At 50.1% G+C, this 17,539-nt stretch overlaps 7 non-coding genes and 1 pseudogene across 7 annotated transcripts; all 8 read right to left on the bottom strand.

The window, feature by feature from the left end:
• LOC142723254 (U2 spliceosomal RNA) lies at positions 1 to 151 on the bottom strand (annotated as a pseudogene; the record flags this gene model as incomplete).
• Positions 152 to 1,435: 1,284 nt separating this feature from the next.
• On the bottom strand, positions 1,436 to 1,626 carry LOC142723243 (U2 spliceosomal RNA). The gene has a single exon (XR_012875459.1). It is a non-coding gene; the product is annotated as a U2 spliceosomal RNA (small nuclear RNA).
• Positions 1,627 to 2,903: 1,277 nt separating this feature from the next.
• LOC142723242 (U2 spliceosomal RNA) lies at positions 2,904 to 3,094 on the bottom strand. The gene has a single exon (XR_012875458.1). It is a non-coding gene; the product is annotated as a U2 spliceosomal RNA (small nuclear RNA).
• Positions 3,095 to 4,374: 1,280 nt separating this feature from the next.
• Positions 4,375 to 4,565, bottom strand: LOC142723240 (U2 spliceosomal RNA). Its single transcript, XR_012875457.1, has one exon. It is a non-coding gene; the product is annotated as a U2 spliceosomal RNA (small nuclear RNA).
• Positions 4,566 to 5,853: 1,288 nt separating this feature from the next.
• LOC142723239 (U2 spliceosomal RNA) lies at positions 5,854 to 6,044 on the bottom strand. The gene has a single exon (XR_012875456.1). It is a non-coding gene; the product is annotated as a U2 spliceosomal RNA (small nuclear RNA).
• Positions 6,045 to 7,320: 1,276 nt separating this feature from the next.
• Positions 7,321 to 7,511, bottom strand: LOC142723238 (U2 spliceosomal RNA). Its single transcript, XR_012875455.1, has one exon. It is a non-coding gene; the product is annotated as a U2 spliceosomal RNA (small nuclear RNA).
• A 1,284-nt stretch (positions 7,512 to 8,795) lies between these two features.
• On the bottom strand, positions 8,796 to 8,986 carry LOC142723236 (U2 spliceosomal RNA). The gene has a single exon (XR_012875453.1). It is a non-coding gene; the product is annotated as a U2 spliceosomal RNA (small nuclear RNA).
• Positions 8,987 to 10,269: 1,283 nt separating this feature from the next.
• LOC142723235 (U2 spliceosomal RNA) lies at positions 10,270 to 10,460 on the bottom strand. Its single transcript, XR_012875451.1, has one exon. It is a non-coding gene; the product is annotated as a U2 spliceosomal RNA (small nuclear RNA).
• Positions 10,461 to 17,539: the final 7,079 nt, after the last annotated feature.

Raw genomic sequence — 17,539 nt, 5'->3', positions numbered from 1 at the left:
AATGCGTGGAGTGGACAGAGCAAGCTCTATTTCCATCTCCCTGTTCTAAAAATCCATTTAATATATGGTCCCCAGATAGGGGACGTATCAGATATTAAACTGATAAGAACAGATACTACACTTGATCTTAGCCAAAAGGCCGAGAAGCGATAACCCGAACGGGCCGCGCGTTGCCCGAGCCTGCCCGATACTGCTGTTCAGCCCTTGCAGCGATTCAGCCTACTTCTAGGCAATTCCATGGGGCCCTGCAGGCTCACACACTCACAGCTACACGGGAGGTGAATAAAGGCCGGAGAGGAAGCCAGACAGGATTTGCTTCTTTTGCTTGCACCACAATGCAGTGCTGAAAGAGGAGGAATCTACATAAAAACGCCTTCCTGGCAACGCCCAAATGCCCTGCTGCCATGCAGATAAACACTGGCAGCGGCAGCAAGTGCATGCCCACAGCCACCCCTTGTTCCTTCACACCTTGTATCAGCTGTAATCCAGTCCAGTCCAGTGCTGCCTGCTGAGCAGCACTGACCAACACTGCCTGGGCCCAGGCTTTTATCTCTGAGGCCCCATTATGATGTCAGAAAGCTGGCTCTGGAATCCTGAGGGCTCCACTATGACACGTGCAAAGTTCCGTCTGAACTTTATATAAGACGGTGAGGCTCAGTCAGTCACTCAGTGTTGCCTGAGAGGGCAACACTGCAACAGCCGGCCGCCAGGCTGTCTTTTTTTTGCACAGCTAGTTGCCTCCAGGAGGCCACAAGAGGGAGACAAGGGACTGCAAAATGGAAAATAGGCATCCACCAACTTTACAGACAACTTCTCCTTGCTCCTACAACCTCCATCCTTGCACAGTTTGTTATTCTTCTAGGTAACATAGTAACAAATCCAAATTGCTGCTCTCTTTGTAGGCAAGCAAGGCTTTGTTGCAACTGCAATTCTTACTTCTTCTTGAAATGTAGGGACGACAGTACATTCCATCACATCCATCTAGTGTACACAGGTAGGTCCATTGTGGCGGGCAGGCGAGCGGGCGGGCTGCTTTATTGGCTGTTTGCTGTTCCCCTACTCCACTCCACTATTTGACTGTTGTGCTGCATCAATCAATCAATCAATCAATCAATCAATCAATCAATCAATCAATCAGTGGCTGGCTCAGGTGCAGCTCTTTAACTTACCTAAAAGGGAGGGCGGAGAGAAGACAAGGAAGGTGAATGAGGTGTTCCAATGTGAAATGCCGGAAACACAGAAACACAGACGACACACAACAAGAGGTGGCAATCTATTCATTAATTGCATTTAATCAATGAGCTCATTATCACTCATGCATTGTCCAACAGGTGTTGAAATAATGGGATTAAAAGGGGAGATCCCTTCAGAAAGACAGAAACAATAGCAAAGACAAAAAACACTTTTGGAATCTGCTTTTAGTCAACACATAAGGAAAGGGTGCACCGGTCCTGGAAATACTGCAATACCAGGTCAATGCGTGGAGTGGACAGAGCAAGCTCTATTTCCATCTCCCTGTTCTAAAAATCCATTTAATATATGGTCCCCAGATAGGGGACGTATCAGATATTAAACTGATAAGAACAGATACTACACTTGATCTTAGCCAAAAGGCCGAGAAGCGATAACCCGAACGGGCCGCGCGTTGCCCGAGCCTGCCCGATACTGCTGTTCAGCCCTTGCAGCGATTCAGCCTACTTCTAGGCAATTCCATGGGGCCCTGCAGGCTCACACACTCACAGCTACACGGGAGGTGAATAAAGGCCGGAGAGGAAGCCAGACAGGATTTGCTTCTTTTGCTTGCACCACAATGCAGTGCTGAAAGAGGAGGAATCTACATAAAAACGCCTTCCTGGCAACGCCCAAATGCCCTGCTGCCATGCAGATAATCACTGGCAGCGGCAGCAAGTGCATGCCCACAGCCACCCCTTGTTCCTTCACACCTTGTATCAGCTGTAATCCAGTCCAGTCCAGTGCTGCCTGCTGAGCAGCACTGACCAACACTGCCTGGGCCCAGGCTTTTATCTCTGAGGCCCCATTATGATGTCAGAAAGCTGGCTCTGGAATCCTGAGGGCTCCACTATGACACGTGCAAAGTTCCGTCTGAACTTTATATAAGACGGTGAGGCTCAGTCAGTCACTCAGTGTTGCCTGAGAGGGCAACACTGCAACAGCCGGCCGCCAGGCTGTCTTTTTTTTGCACAGCTAGTTGCCTCCAGGAGGCCACAAGAGGGAGACAAGGGACTGCAAAATGGAAAATAGGCATCCACCAACTTTACAGACAACTTCTCCTTGCTCCTACAACCTCCATCCTTGCACAGTTTGTTATTCTTCTAGGTAACATAGTAACAAATCCAAATTGCTGCTCTCTTTGTAGGCAAGCAAGGCTTTGTTGCAACTGCAATTCTTACTTCTTCTTGAAATGTAGGGACGACAGTACATTCCATCACATCCATCTAGTGTACACAGGTAGGTCCATTGTGGCGGGCAGGCGAGCGGGCGGGCTGCTTTATTGGCTGTTTGCTGTTCCCCTACTCCACTCCACTATTTGACTGTTGTGCTGCATCAATCAATCAATCAATCAATCAATCAATCAATCAATCAAGTGGCTGGCTCAGGTGCAGCTCTTTAACTTACCTAAAAGGGAGGGCGGAGAGAAGACAAGGAAGGTGAATGAGGTGTTCCAATGTGAAATGCCGGAAACACAGAAACACAGACGACACACAACAAGAGGTGGCAATCTATTCATTAATTGCATTTAATCAATGAGCTCATTATCACTCATGCATTGTCCAACAGGTGTTGAAATAATGGGATTAAAAGGGGAGATCCCTTCAGAAAGACAGAAACAATAGCAAAGACAAAAAACACTTTTGGAATCTGCTTTTAGTCAACACATAAGGAAAGGGTGCACCGGTCCTGGAAATACTGCAATACCAGGTCAATGCGTGGAGTGGACAGAGCAAGCTCTATTTCCATCTCCCTGTTCTAAAAATCCATTTAATATATGGTCCCCAGATAGGGGACGTATCAGATATTAAACTGATAAGAACAGATACTACACTTGATCTTAGCCAAAAGGCCGAGAAGCGATAACCCGAACGGGCCGCGCGTTGCCCGAGCCTGCCCGATACTGCTGTTCAGCCCTTGCAGCGATTCAGCCTACTTCTAGGCAATTCCATGGGGCCCTGCAGGCTCACACACTCACAGCTACACGGGAGGTGAATAAAGGCCGGAGAGGAAGCCAGACAGGATTTGCTTCTTTTGCTTGCACCACAATGCAGTGCTGAAAGAGGAGGAATCTACATAAAAACGCCTTCCTGGCAACGCCCAAATGCCCTGCTGCCATGCAGATAAACACTGGCAGCGGCAGCAAGTGCATGCCCACAGCCACCCCTTGTTCCTTCACACCTTGTATCAGCTGTAATCCAGTCCAGTCCAGTGCTGCCTGCTGAGCAGCACTGACCAACACTGCCTGGGCCCAGGCTTTTATCTCTGAGGCCCCATTATGATGTCAGAAAGCTGGCTCTGGAATCCTGAGGGCTCCACTATGACACGTGCAAAGTTCCGTCTGAACTTTATATAAGACGGTGAGGCTCAGTCAGTCACTCAGTGTTGCCTGAGAGGGCAACACTGCAACAGCCGGCCGCCAGGCTGTCTTTTTTTTGCACAGCTAGTTGCCTCCAGGAGGCCACAAGAGGGAGACAAGGGACTGCAAAATGGAAAATAGGCATCCACCAACTTTACAGACAACTTCTCCTTGCTCCTACAACCTCCATCCTTGCACAGTTTGTTATTCTTCTAGGTAACATAGTAACAAATCCAAATTGCTGCTCTCTTTGTAGGCAAGCAAGGCTTTGTTGCAACTGCAATTCTTACTTCTTCTTGAAATGTAGGGACGACAGTACATTCCATCACATCCATCTAGTGTACACAGGTAGGTCCATTTTGGCGGGCAGGCGAGCGGGCGGGCTGCTTTATTGGCTGTTTGCTGTTCCCCTACTCCACTCCACTATTTGACTGTTGTGCTGCATCAATCAATCAATCAATCAATCAATCAATCAATCAATCAATCAGTGGCTGGCTCAGGTGCAGCTCTTTAACTTACCTAAAAGGGAGGGCGGAGAGAAGACAAGGAAGGTGAATGAGGTGTTCCAATGTGAAATGCCGGAAACACAGAAACACAGACGACACACAACAAGAGGTGGCAATCTATTCATTAATTGCATTTAATCAATGAGCTCATTATCACTCATGCATTGTCCAACAGGTGTTGAAATAATGGGATTAAAAGGGGAGATCCCTTCAGAAAGACAGAAACAATAGCAAAGACAAAAAACACTTTTGGAATCTGCTTTTAGTCAACACATAAGGAAAGGGTGCACCGGTCCTGGAAATACTGCAATACCAGGTCAATGCGTGGAGTGGACAGAGCAAGCTCTATTTCCATCTCCCTGTTCTAAAAATCCATTTAATATATGGTCCCCAGATAGGGGACGTATCAGATATTAAACTGATAAGAACAGATACTACACTTGATCTTAGCCAAAAGGCCGAGAAGCGATAACCCGAACGGGCCGCGCGTTGCCCGAGCCTGCCCGATACTGCTGTTCAGCCCTTGCAGCGATTCAGCCTACTTCTAGGCAATTCCATGGGGCCCTGCAGGCTCACACACTCACAGCTACACGGGAGGTGAATAAAGGCCGGAGAGGAAGCCAGACAGGATTTGCTTCTTTTGCTTGCACCACAATGCAGTGCTGAAAGAGGAGGAATCTACATAAAAACGCCTTCCTGGCAACGCCCAAATGCCCTGCTGCCATGCAGATAAACACTGGCAGCGGCAGCAAGTGCATGCCCACAGCCACCCCTTGTTCCTTCACACCTTGTATCAGCTGTAATCCAGTCCAGTCCAGTGCTGCCTGCTGAGCAGCACTGACCAACACTGCCTGGGCCCAGGCTTTTATCTCTGAGGCCCCATTATGATGTCAGAAAGCTGGCTCTGGAATCCTGAGGGCTCCACTATGACACGTGCAAAGTTCCGTCTGAACTTTATATAAGACGGTGAGGCTCAGTCAGTCACTCAGTGTTGCCTGAGAGGGCAACACTGCAACAGCCGGCCGCCAGGCTGTCTTTTTTTTGCACAGCTAGTTGCCTCCAGGAGGCCACAAGAGGGAGACAAGGGACTGCAAAATGGAAAATAGGCATCCACCAACTTTACAGACAACTTCTCCTTGCTCCTACAACCTCCATCCTTGCACAGTTTGTTATTCTTCTAGGTAACATAGTAACAAATCCAAATTGCTGCTCTCTTTGTAGGCAAGCAAGGCTTTGTTGCAACTGCAATTCTTACTTCTTCTTGAAATGTAGGGACGATAGTACATTCCATCACATCCATCTAGTGTACACAGGTAGGTCCATTGTGGCGGGCAGGCGAGCGGGCGGGCTGCTTTATTGGCTGTTTGCTGTTCCCCTACTCCACTCCACTATTTGACTGTTGTGCTGCATCAATCAATCAATCAATCAATCAATCAATCAATCAATCAATCAATCAATCAGTGGCTGGCTCAGGTGCAGCTCTTTAACTTACCTAAAAGGGAGGGCGGAGAGAAGACAAGGAAGGTGAATGAGCTGTTCCAATGTGAAATGCCGGAAACACAGAAACACAGACGACACACAACAAGAGGTGGCAATCTATTCATTAATTGCATTTAATCAATGAGCTCATTATCACTCATGCATTGTCCAACAGGTGTTGAAATAATGGGATTAAAAGGGGAGATCCCTTCAGAAAGACAGAAACAATAGCAAAGACAAAAAACACTTTTGGAATCTGCTTTTAGTCAACACATAAGGAAAGGGTGCACCGGTCCTGGAAATACTGCAATACCAGGTCAATGCGTGGAGTGGACAGAGCAAGCTCTATTTCCATCTCCCTGTTCTAAAAATCCATTTAATATATGGTCCCCAGATAGGGGACGTATCAGATATTAAACTGATAAGAACAGATACTACACTTGATCTTAGCCAAAAGGCCGAGAAGCGATAACCCGAACGGGCCGCGCGTTGCCCGAGCCTGCCCGATACTGCTGTTCAGCCCTTGCAGCGATTCAGCCTACTTCTAGGCAATTCCATGGGGCCCTGCAGGCTCACACACTCACAGCTACACGGGAGGTGAATAAAGGCCGGAGAGGAAGCCAGACAGGATTTGCTTCTTTTGCTTGCACCACAATGCAGTGCTGAAAGAGGAGGAATCTACATAAAAACGCCTTCCTGGCAACGCCCAAATGCCCTGCTGCCATGCAGATAAACACTGGCAGCGGCAGCAAGTGCATGCCCACAGCCACCCCTTGTTCCTTCACACCTTGTATCAGCTGTAATCCAGTCCAGTCCAGTGCTGCCTGCTGAGCAGCACTGACCAACACTGCCTGGGCCCAGGCTTTTATCTCTGAGGCCCCATTATGATGTCAGAAAGCTGGCTCTGGAATCCTGAGGGCTCCACTATGACACGTGCAAAGTTCCGTCTGAACTTTATATAAGACGGTGAGGCTCAGTCAGTCACTCAGTGTTGCCTGAGAGGGCAACACTGCAACAGCCGGCCGCCAGGCTGTCTTTTTTTTGCACAGCTAGTTGCCTCCAGGAGGCCACAAGAGGGAGACAAGGGACTGCAAAATGGAAAATAGGCATCCACCAACTTTACAGACAACTTCTCCTTGCTCCTACAACCTCCATCCTTGCACAGTTTGTTATTCTTCTAGGTAACATAGTAACAAATCCAAATTGCTGCTCTCTTTGTAGGCAAGCAAGGCTTTGTTGCAACTGCAATTCTTACTTCTTCTTGAAATGTAGGGACGACAGTACATTCCATCACATCCATCTAGTGTACACAGGTAGGTCCATTGTGGCGGGCAGGCGAGCGGGCGGGCTGCTTTATTGGCTGTTTGCTGTTCCCCTACTCCACTCCACTATTTGACTGTTGTGCTGCATCAATCAATCAATCAATCAATCAATCAATCAATCAATCAGTGGCTGGCTCAGGTGCAGCTCTTTAACTTACCTAAAAGGGAGGGCGGAGAGAAGACAAGGAAGGTGAATGAGGTGTTCCAATGTGAAATGCCGGAAACACAGAAACACAGACGACACACAACAAGAGGTGGCAATCTATTCATTAATTGCATTTAATCAATGAGCTCATTATCACTCATGCATTGTCCAACAGGTGTTGAAATAATGGGATTAAAAGGGGAGATCCCTTCAGAAAGACAGAAACAATAGCAAAGACAAAAAACACTTTTGGAATCTGCTTTTAGTCAACACATAAGGAAAGGGTGCACCGGTCCTGGAAATACTGCAATACCAGGTCAATGCGTGGAGTGGACAGAGCAAGCTCTATTTCCATCTCCCTGTTCTAAAAATCCATTTAATATATGGTCCCCAGATAGGGGACGTATCAGATATTAAACTGATAAGAACAGATACTACACTTGATCTTAGCCAAAAGGCCGAGAAGCGATAACCCGAACGGGCCGCGCGTTGCCCGAGCCTGCCCGATACTGCTGTTCAGCCCTTGCAGCGATTCAGCCTACTTCTAGGCAATTCCATGGGGCCCTGCAGGCTCACACACTCACAGCTACACGGGAGGTGAATAAAGGCCGGAGAGGAAGCCAGACAGGATTTGCTTCTTTTGCTTGCACCACAATGCAGTGCTGAAAGAGGAGGAATCTACATAAAAACGCCTTCCTGGCAACGCCCAAATGCCCTGCTGCCATGCAGATAAACACTGGCAGCGGCAGCAAGTGCATGCCCACAGCCACCCCTTGTTCCTTCACACCTTGTATCAGCTGTAATCCAGTCCAGTCCAGTGCTGCCTGCTGAGCAGCACTGACCAACACTGCCTGGGCCCAGGCTTTTATCTCTGAGGCCCCATTATGATGTCAGAAAGCTGGCTCTGGAATCCTGAGGGCTCCACTATGACACGTGCAAAGTTCCGTCTGAACTTTATATAAGAAGGTGAGGCTCAGTCAGTCACTCAGTGTTGCCTGAGAGGGCAACACTGCAACAGCCGGCCGCCAGGCTGTCTTTTTTTTGCACAGCTAGTTGCCTCCAGGAGGCCACAAGAGGGAGACAAGGGACTGCAAAATGGAAAATAGGCATCCACCAACTTTACAGACAACTTCTCCTTGCTCCTACAACCTCCATCCTTGCACAGTTTGTTATTCTTCTAGGTAACATAGTAACAAATCCAAATTGCTGCTCTCTTTGTAGGCAAGCAAGGCTTTGTTGCAACTGCAATTCTTACTTCTTCTTGAAATGTAGGGACGACAGTACATTCCATCACATCCATCTAGTGTACACAGGTAGGTCCATTGTGGCGGGCAGGCGAGCGGGCGGGCTGCTTTATTGGCTGTTTGCTGTTCCCCTACTCCACTCCACTATTTGACTGTTGTGCTGCATCAATCAATCAATCAATCAATCAATCAATCAATCAATCAATCAATCAGTGGCTGGCTCAGGTGCAGCTCTTTAACTTACCTAAAAGGGAGGGCGGAGAGAAGACAAGGAAGGTGAATGAGGTGTTCCAATGTGAAATGCCGGAAACACAGAAACACAGACGACACACAACAAGAGGTGGCAATCTATTCATTAATTGCATTTAATCAATGAGCTCATTATCACTCATGCATTGTCCAACAGGTGTTGAAATAATGGGATTAAAAGGGGAGATCCCTTCAGAAAGACAGAAACAATAGCAAAGACAAAAAACACTTTTGGAATCTGCTTTTAGTCAACACATAAGGAAAGGGTGCACCGGTCCTGGAAATACTGCAATACCAGGTCAATGCGTGGAGTGGACAGAGCAAGCTCTATTTCCATCTCCCTGTTCTAAAAATCCATTTAATATATGGTCCCCAGATAGGGGACGTATCAGATATTAAACTGATAAGAACAGATACTACACTTGATCTTAGCCAAAAGGCCGAGAAGCGATAACCCGAACGGGCCGCGCGTTGCCCGAGCCTGCCCGATACTGCTGTTCAGCCCTTGCAGCGATTCAGCCTACTTCTAGGCAATTCCATGGGGCCCTGCAGGCTCACACACTCACAGCTACACGGGAGGTGAATAAAGGCCGGAGAGGAAGCCAGACAGGATTTGCTTCTTTTGCTTGCACCACAATGCAGTGCTGAAAGAGGAGGAATCTACATAAAAACGCCTTCCTGGCAACGCCCAAATGCCCTGCTGCCATGCAGATAAACACTGGCAGCGGCAGCAAGTGCATGCCCACAGCCACCCCTTGTTCCTTCACACCTTGTATCAGCTGTAATCCAGTCCAGTCCAGTGCTGCCTGCTGAGCAGCACTGACCAACACTGCCTGGGCCCAGGCTTTTATCTCTGAGGCCCCATTATGATGTCAGAAAGCTGGCTCTGGAATCCTGAGGGCTCCACTATGACACGTGCAAAGTTCCGTCTGAACTTTATATAAGACGGTGAGGCTCAGTCAGTCACTCAGTGTTGCCTGAGAGGGCAACACTGCAACAGCCGGCCGCCAGGCTGTCTTTTTTTTGCACAGCTAGTTGCCTCCAGGAGGCCACAAGAGGGAGACAAGGGACTGCAAAATGGAAAATAGGCATCCACCAACTTTACAGACAACTTCTCCTTGCTCCTACAACCTCCATCCTTGCACAGTTTGTTATTCTTCTAGGTAACATAGTAACAAATCCAAATTGCTGCTCTCTTTGTAGGCAAGCAAGGCTTTGTTGCAACTGCAATTCTTACTTCTTCTTGAAATGTAGGGACGACAGTACATTCCATCACATCCATCTAGTGTACACAGGTAGGTCCATTGTGGCGGGCAGGCGAGCGGGCGGGCTGCTTTATTGGCTGTTTGCTGTTCCCCTACTCCACTCCACTATTTGACTGTTGTGCTGCATCAATCAATCAATCAATCAATCAATCAATCAATCAATCAATCAATCAGTGGCTGGCTCAGGTGCAGCTCTTTAACTTACCTAAAAGGGAGGGCGGAGAGAAGACAAGGAAGGTGAATGAGGTGTTCCAATGTGAAATGCCGGAAACACAGAAACACAGACGACACACAACAGAGGTGGCAATCTATTCATTAATTGCATTTAATCAATGAGCTCATTATCACTCATGCATTGTCCAACAGGTGTTGAAATAATGGGATTAAAAGGGGAGATCCCTTCAGAAAGACAGAAACAATAGCAAAGACAAAAAACACTTTTGGAATCTGCTTTTAGTCAACACATAAGGAAAGGGTGCACCGGTCCTGGAAATACTGCAATACCAGGTCAATGCGTGGAGTGGACAGAGCAAGCTCTATTTCCATCTCCCTGTTCTAAAAATCCATTTAATATATGGTCCCCAGATAGGGGACGTATCAGATATTAAACTGATAAGAACAGATACTACACTTGATCTTAGCCAAAAGGCCGAGAAGCGATAACCCGAACGGGCCGCGCGTTGCCCGAGCCTGCCCGATACTGCTGTTCAGCCCTTGCAGCGATTCAGCCTACTTCTAGGCAATTCCATGGGGCCCTGCAGGCTCACACACTCACAGCTACACGGGAGGTGAATAAAGGCCGGAGAGGAAGCCAGACATGACCTGCCTAGGTAGAGTCGTGTGTTAACCTTAAACCATACTATCCCCCATCCCCATTTAGTAACGACACATGACACCGAGGTTGGATGTGAAATGGCCACAGCAGCCGTTTATTAATTTCACAGTTTTATAAAAACAATTTAAATCCGAAACATTCGGATAACTAGTTAGGAATCCACCAGAGAATTCCTCCTAATAATTCACATGACCCAACATGGGTCAGAATCATAAATAACAATTAAACGTTAACATTAACCCGAGCAGAGGAAGTCCTTGAAGCCCCTTCAGATGTTCCTTTCAAGAACACACCGAATTAGCCATCTGCAAACCACTAATTACCTCCAGCCGTAAACCAGCTCGGAAGCACCGTTCACCTCTGCAGATGGCTCCAACCACTAGAAGTCCACTTCAAGGGGATAACACCCGATGAAGCCCTCAAGTGATATACCGACCACTAGAAGTCCACTTCAAAGGGATAACACCCGATGAAGCCTTCAAGTGACATACCTTCTACCAGAAGACCACTTCAAAGGGATAACACCCGATGAAGTCTTCAACCATGTACCTTTTTTGGGGGACGCATACCCCCGATGCGACCCCCCCACCATTTTGTACTGACTGGCCTCAAGGACTCCCCCCGCCAGCTGCCATGACAACAGAACCTACTCCGGAAAAAAGAAAAACATGTTAAATAAGCACACAAAATAAAACACAACGCTCATAGCCAGACGTACATAAGACCTAAGGAGTAACAAAACAAGGGTGGGAGGGTGGGAGCTTTGCTTACTGTGTGTTACTCCTCCCGCTGCTTCCGGCTCAATGCCGAGAAACAGCGGGAAGCGCAGTAACGGCCCCCCCGCCCCCCTTAACTCCTCCCCGTCCCTCCTTCAGCTCCTTCAACTTTCCCTGACCTCGTAACATTAACCCTTTCCCTACCAGGACGGTCATGTCGGCTTCCCTTAAGCCTGCAGCTGCGTCCAGCCTCTTCTTGACCTGCCTAGGTAGAGTCGTGTGTTAACCTTAAACCATACTATCCCCCATCCCCATTTAGTAACGACACATGACACCGAGGTTGGATGTGAAATGGCCACAGCAGCCGTTTATTAATTTCACAGTTTTATAAAAACAATTTAAATCCGAAACATTCGGATAACTAGTTAGGAATCCACCAGAGAATTCCTCCTAATAATTCACATGACCCAACATGGGTCAGAATCATAAATAACAATTAAACGTTAACATTAACCCGAGCAGAGGAAGTCCTTGAAGCCCCTTCAGATGTTCCTTTCAAGAACACACCGAATTAGCCATCTGCAAACCACTAATTACCTCCAGCCGTAAACCAGCTCGGAAGCACCGTTCACCTCTGCAGATGGCTCCAACCACTAGAAGTCCACTTCAAGGGGATAACACCCGATGAAGCCCTCAAGTGATATACCGACCACTAGAAGTCCACTTCAAAGGGATAACACCCGATGAAGCCTTCAAGTGACATACCTTCTACCAGAAGACCACTTCAAAGGGATAACACCCGATGAAGTCTTCAACCATGTACCTTTTTTGGGGGACGCATACCCCCGATGCGACCCCCCCACCATTTTGTACTGACTGGCCTCAAGGACTCCCCCCGCCACCGCGAAACAGGCCTTGACCACCTTAAGCCTGTGAGTTCCTCCACACCACCACCGCCCTTTCTATGCCTTCTGCTATAGCCAAGCTCCAAATATCAATGCCAACCTCGGTCAGATGAACCCCGTCACTCCTCCAGAAATTCCCCAATCCTGACTCCAAATCCCTATGCCTCACGCAAATGCCCCCGTTCTTCGCCACAAAACGGGACACCGCCCGGTTAACTTTTATCCGAGCCTTATTGACTCTCTCCACCGATCTAGCTAACCGCCAATGCTTCCTTGGGACTATGTCCGACCACACTACCACCAACTTGGGATAAGATACCCACAAACACAACAAATCATGTTTGATATCCCGCACCAACTCACGAAAAGGGCGGACTCCTAAGTCATTCCCACCCACGTGCAACACTAAAACCTCCGGAACCCTATCGAGCCGCACATATGTCTGGAATTCCGCCAACACCCTGTTCCACGACATACCTCTAAACCCCAGCCAATGCACAACCGCATCCTGTCGCGGAATGCGCAACTGGCGACCATCCGGGCGGACGTCCGCCCTCAAAGCCCCCCAGTGCACGTACGAATGACCCATCAACCACACCAGACAAGGAGGCGAATCTGAAACGGAAAACACAGTTAGGCACCACCATATAACATTTGCAAGCATAACAACAAAATTACAACATATGGGGGCGGACATAAGACTTAAACCTTTTAGACTCCCAACGACCAATACGCCTCACCCCCTCATCATCCAACCCCCAGCGCCCTGCTTCCGTTGCTGCGCCAATCCGGAAGGAATGAGATGAATATGAGCCTGCTGCAACCCCAACCGCCGTCAAACATTTTTTAAAAACAGCTCCAAACTGAAACCTGGACAAGAACGACCCGTCCACATGACGTAACAAAGGCAAATCTGGAGACCCCCTGTTTTTTGTAAAACCCCGCATGCACTCTACTGGGCACATGACCGACCCCGGGAGAGCGAACAAAACTATCAGTTTTCCCTTCCCTAATTGGTCAGTTTTTGATCTACGCAACCATACCTCCAACCGATCTGCAAAAAGGCTCACCTCCCCAGATCTCAGCCCCCCTGCCTGTTTAGTACTTGGCGACACCAACTCACCTACTCTAAATGCTCCGAAGAACGCCAACGAGAAAGCCAACCGAAACAAATCCATCTCATCTGAAGAACGACATACCGATGCCAATGAACCGCCCAACAAGCCCAGCAAAGCAAACGACACCGGCCTTCTACTATCCGCCTCCACCCTACCTCTGCGCAACCCCTTCAAAGCCTGCGATACCAGAAATTCCTTCGATACATCCCGCAAGCCCCGCAACTTAAGCCCAAACGCCACCGCGGATATAAACCGGTTCACCTTCGCTACTGAAAACCCCCCCTCCCAGGCATCCCCTAACCAATACAAAAGTGCCACCAACCTGTCTCTATCCGTATTGACATCACCCAACTCTCTTACCCACTCCTCCCACTGCCTCCAACAAGCAGCATAAGCCCTCCACGTCGTGCGCGCCAAAGACCTTTGTAACAGCTGCTCTACGGGACCGATACCAGATCCCATAGATGATCCGGACACGCCAAACCGAGACGTTCCGCTCCCGGGGCCAATTCCCGAAACCGGTCCCACTGCGAGCGAGAAAGAGCATCAGCAACACAATTCCGTACACCCGGGACATGCACCGCCACCACCCACGCGTTCAGCGACAAACACACCAACACTAAATGTCGCAACAATTGAACTACCGGAGGAGAGGACGCCGTGATGTTATTAATGGCAAGCACCACCCCCATGTTGTCGCAGTAAAAACGGACCTTCTTATCCCTGAGCCTGTCCCCCCAAATGGTAGCCGCCACCACGATGGGAAACAGCTCGAGCAGGGCCAGATTCCGCGTCAATCCACTGGACACCCAGCTAGCCGGCCATTGACCTGCGCACCACGGACCCCCCCCGTAAGCTCCAAAGCCACCCGCCCCAGCCGCATCCGTGAAAATATTCAGATCACTCGTATCCTGCGCTGGGGCCATCCATAGCGAGCGACCATTGTACTGGCCCAAGAAGTCATCCCAAACCTGAAGATCAGCTCGGTGCTCCTCCTTGAGCCTCACAAAATGATGCGGCGCCCGCACTCCCGCCGTTGCCGCCGCCAACCTTCTACCAAACACCCTCCCCATCGGCATAATCCGGCAGGCGAAATTCAACTTCCCCAGCAGCGACTGAAGCTCCCTCAGCGACATTTTCTTCCTTCTACAAGCCCGTCGCACCTCCAGCCTCAAAGCACCCAACTTATCCGCCGGGAGCCGACACTCCATTGCCACCGAGTCAATTTCGATTCCCAAGAAAGAAATCGTCGCTACCGGGCCCTCCGTTTTTTCCGGCGCCAAAGGGATCCCAAAATCCCTCGCCACCTTCTGCAGGGCATGAAGCAAGTTACCGCAAACCGGCGAACCCCCGGGGCCAACGCACAAAAAATCATCTAAGTAATGGATCAACGAATCGACCCCGGATACTCCCCTCGTTACCCACTCCACGAAGCTACTAAACGCCTCGAAGTATGCACAAGAAAGAGAACACCCCATCGGAAGGCACCGATCCACGTAAAAGGCCCCATTCCAAAAACAACCCAACAGCCGTTGGCTTTCTGGGTGGACCGGCAACAACCTGAACGCCGCCTCGATGTCGGTTTTTGCTAGCAGCGCCCCCGGACCCGCAGCCCGCACTAACCCCACCGCCTTATCGAATGAGGTATAAACTACGGAACACAACTCGTGATCAATCCCGTCATTTACCGACGAACCTTTGGGATACGATAAATGTTGAATCAAACGAAACTTTCCGGGCTCGCGTTTAGGGACAATACCCAAAGGGGACACAACTAAATCTTTTACCGGCGACTCCACAAATGGCCCCGACATGCGCCCCAACGAAACTTCTTTTAACAACTTTTCCGACACGACTTCCGCATGCAAGTAAGCCGATTTTAAATTTCTCCGCGTAACCGGAACCTCATAAGGAGGCGGAGGAATAACAAAACCAACACTAAACCCTTCATAAAGCAACTTAGCTGCCGCCCTATCCGGATACTCATTTAGATAAGGGGCCATCCTTTCCACCCTCACCGGCGACACCCCCTTGACCAGCCCCGTGCTGGTTCCCGGACCTCTTTTTCCGCAGACATTTTGCCGCCCCGTGTGATGCACCATTACACTCGGAGCACACGTGCTTGAACTTGCACGTGGCCCCAAACTTGCACTGGCCTTCATTGAATTGCCAGCAAAACCCCGCCTTTCCCCCGCCGCTTGGTCCACTCTGACTAGTCTGGCCTCCCTGGCCACCGCTCCCGGGAAAGGGCTGCCTAACCGGAGCCGTAACCCGTAACCAGAGAGCAATATCCTTCTGGTCCCACCGAATCGCCGGCCGAACCGCCTTCCGCTGACGGAATTGCTCATCATATCGCAGCCACGCCTGACCCCCATACGCCCTATGAGCCTCCCCAATAGCATCAAAATAACAAAATAACGCCGAACAATTTTCCGGCGCCTTTTCCCCTATCACACTAGCCAATATGGCGAACGCCTGCGACCAATTAACGAACGTCTGCGGGATAAGCCTATACCGCCGCCGTTCCTCCTCGTCCTTTTTACTCTCATCCCGCTTGCTCTTATCCAAATTGAATTTAGCCAGCGGCAAGAGAGAAAAAATTTCAACGTATTCATCTTTCCAGATCCGATCACGCACCTCCTGCTTTAAATGCGCCCCCAACGGACCCTCAAAACAAACATACACCTCCCCCCGAGCACGATCGTCCATGCGCACTCGATCGCCGTCCTTCTGTGCCTCAGTCTGCACCGACACCGCGACCGCCTCTCTAACCGCCACCACAGGACGCGCCTGCAACGATCCCACGTCCCTGGGGCCTTCCCAAACTACCGCAGGGGACACTTCCGTTACAACCGGCGCCGCGGCCCTATCAAGGCGCCCCACCAGCTCCCGTAAGCAACCCACTAAATCTGCCAAACCCGCTCCGTCGCGTCCGCCCGCGCCACTACCGGCCCCCGATGCTATGCTAGCAGCCCCCCCGCCGACACCCGACATAAAAATCGCTGGATAAGACAATAATGGAGTTATACACTCACCGGGCTGCACAGGCGCTGTGTTCCCGTCAGCCGGACCATCCTGACCTCGACGATAGACGTCCAGTTCACCTTCCTCCAGTTCTTCTCTCGCCGACGACTGTCCCTCCCAACGACATCTTCGGAAAGGGGATGAGGACGCGCTGACCGATGGGCCGGCAACCTGCCGCCCGACCGCCGGGACCCAGACTTCCGACCGGACCTGTTGCCTCGACGTCGCTGCAGATCTAGTCGTCCGTCTAGACGATCCTGACGAAGCCTGCCCCCTGGCCGGAACATCACCATGCGGGGCGGCCGTACCTTGCTCTCGACATCTTCCATCTGATGGGGGAGGGGTGACAGGGAGCCCGGCCTGCGACTCCCTGCTTACCGCCGGACCCCGTCGCGGCCTGGGATTCCTGCCAGGACGCAGGGCCTGGGAAGGGGCGGTCCTCCCAGCTGCCTGGCCTGCAGCGTCCGGGATCGGGCTCCCTCTGCGACGCCGTGTCCGCGGGACTACCTCCGGACTAAGGCGCTCTGGAGGTCGGGACCGCCGAGAGGGACGGGTCGACACAGCCTGCATCGCCGTCACCCCTGCCACCGCTCTCTGCCTGCCCAGCGCAGGAGCGGTTGTTGCCGACTCCCCCCCCGCCGCCATAGCCATGCTCGTAGGGGGGCCGGGGGAGGGGAGCCTGTCCCTTACAACACAAACAGAAAAAATGGGACATAAAGATCATCAAAACCACAAAAAAGGCCATACTCACTAGGTAGGTGGGTGGGTGAAAACCCGTTCCCATCAGGACGCAGACGGGTCAAAGAATGCTGCAGAAGGAGTGTGCATTAAGTAGTGATAGCCCCTCCCACTAGTCTTGAGGGGAGTGGCGGACTAAGTGCTCAAAGGTGTGCGATAAATGAGTGTCAGTGTAGTGCTAGGGTGTGAATGGATGGTAAAAAATAAATATGTATGTATGAAAGTGTGTAATAATGTAAAAAAAAAAAAAAAATAAATAAATAAATAAATAAATAAATGTGATAAATAGGGGTCAGTGCTGTGAATAGTACATGGGGTGTCAGTACTATGTGTAATACGTGGAGGGATAATGTGCTGGTCGTCAGGCATGGCGTATCTTGCCGAATAACAGCCTATTTGTAACG

Source organism: Rhinoderma darwinii, unplaced genomic scaffold (genome assembly GCF_050947455.1).
Source record: "Rhinoderma darwinii isolate aRhiDar2 unplaced genomic scaffold, aRhiDar2.hap1 Scaffold_548, whole genome shotgun sequence".
NCBI classification, from domain to species: domain Eukaryota; kingdom Metazoa; phylum Chordata; class Amphibia; order Anura; family Rhinodermatidae; genus Rhinoderma; species Rhinoderma darwinii.
This window is presented reverse-complemented; position numbering and strand designations above follow the sequence as displayed.